Raw genomic sequence first — 2,341 nt, forward strand, 5'->3', positions numbered from 1 at the left:
CTGCCACCAGGCAACGCAAAGCATTGAGGTGAACCCGGGTAGGATTACGAACAGAGAGAATGGTAATACGAGTGAACAAGTCTCAATGAACCAACCCTCTCAATGTATCGACGCCGAATACTGGCTCCAACCGGACTGGTACATACAAGCAAGGTCCGACACAGCAGAGGGCTGTGTCGGAGTCAAATATACGAGTCGAGTAAAGTGAAGTTACGGCAATAATTACTCGACATATATACAACAAAGATATACGAGTTTAAAAATTACCGCACGCACGCACGCAATTAATTATTGGCATTGGTATTATACTGATTCATTGTTATGGTAATTCTATACTGATATACAGATATAGTGATATGCGATATACTGCTAAACTGATATGCTGATACCTTTGTATCCTGATATCCTGATAACTAGATATGCATATGTATATGGTATTACAGATTTAGAGATTAAACCAAAAACGTTAAATCGAGCGAATAATACCAATGCCAATAATTACTACAATATTATGGGTATATACAGATGGGCATAGTACAAGCTCTTAAAAATTAACGCACGCAAGCCGAGCAATTATTGGGGACCAAACAACTAAATCGCAAAAGGGGAAGAATCAAAGCAGAAAGCTTTGATTCGCAAATAAGAAACATGAGCCTGAGCAGAAGGCTCAGGTTCGGGGGTGACGCTAAGACAATAATTGCTTGGCAAATAAAACTAACTTAAGAATACGCCGCAGTCTTCTTGGTTTGTCCTCTTCTTGGTTTGTCCTCTTCTTGGTTTGTCCTCTTCTTGGTTTGTCCTCTTCTTGGTATGTCTTCTTCTTGGTATGACTTCTTCTTGGTGTATTCTAGCTGAAACAGACTAATAATATAGTTAGACATAACAATACATAACCCTGCACACGAGTGCAAACCTAATACCCGCTCACGAGAGCAAACCTAGAACCAGTTCACGAGAACCAAACTAACCCCGCACACGAGTGCGAATCTAACCAGCTCACGAGAGCCAACCTAACACCAGCTCACGAGAGCCAAACTAACCCCGCACACGGGTGCGGCCTATAGGCGATTCGGGTGCCCCGGGGACGCTACACCCCGTACTCACTCACGGCCCCATCCGTGAGTGAGCCCCTGGGGGACCTCCGATCGGAGGAATGCCAATTTCAAACAAGATGAGAAAATTTGTAGGAAGAGGGACTTGTGAAACACGACATATTTACAACGATGATATACAAACTTGATATATAGATCGTATATAACTAACTTCAAAATACACTGTAGTCTTCTTCCTCTTCGTTGATGTGTCCTCTTCATTTGGTGTGTCGTCTTTGTTAGCAGCGGGCTGTTGTAATCTAGCTGAAACAGACTAATCGTATTTAGAAACAATGCAGTTGAATATGGAATTAAATCACGCACACGAATGCGAACGTAACCAGCTCACGAGAGCAAATATAAACCCGCACATAAGCGCAAACCTAACCATGCACATGAGCGCGAATACAACCAAAGAACCAGCTCATGAGAGCAGTTGTAACCCCGCACAGAAGTGCGAATACAACCAACGAAGCAGTTCACAAGAGCAATTATAATCCTGCATACGAGTGGGACGCTCAAAATGTAATTTTTATAAAGAATAAAATTAATAAATTTGAAGAAGACTCAATAGTCTTCATCGCAAGTCTCGATGAAAATTTCAAAAGTATGAAGGACAAGTTTGAAAAGACAAAGGAAGCTTTGAAAAATATTAGTAATCAAACTTACCGTTGTTCCTTGAATGAACAGTTGAAGGTAGGCCAGGGTAACTGTAGATGACCTCTAGTCCACCTCTGGTCCCTCCGGTTCTCCTGGCGTTCCTGGTCCCGCAGCACGTCCGCTCACGCCGGTCCCCCCGCCCCGACTGACTGACTGACTGACGGAGAGCTCTCGCCGAGCCGCCGAGCTCGAGCGGCACCCCCCACCCCACCGAATATCGATCGATGTCGATTGCCGTGACAATTATTGATAAATTTATTATTTTCAGCTGGTTAATGTTTATAACAATTCTATTTTACAGCGATGCCCACAAGCAATCCCTTAGCTATCTGACCACCTAATTTTTTAGTCAAAGTGGCTAATAGTATTCGTGATACGGAATAACTTTTAAACCATGAACATTCGCAATTCGCACGCATTAATTTATTCAATACAATTCACAGATAAATTTATTATTTCTGGCTGTTTAATGTTTATAATATTTCCTTTTGCTAATGATGTTAACGAGCACTCCTTTGACCACCTTGTCATCTAATTTTTTCGTAATAATAAAGAAAGAGGAACAGGATCGAGAAAAGTAAACGAACGAG

Source organism: Lasioglossum baleicum, chromosome 4, assembly GCF_051020765.1.
Source record: "Lasioglossum baleicum chromosome 4, iyLasBale1, whole genome shotgun sequence".
NCBI lineage: Eukaryota > Metazoa > Arthropoda > Insecta > Hymenoptera > Halictidae > Lasioglossum > Lasioglossum baleicum.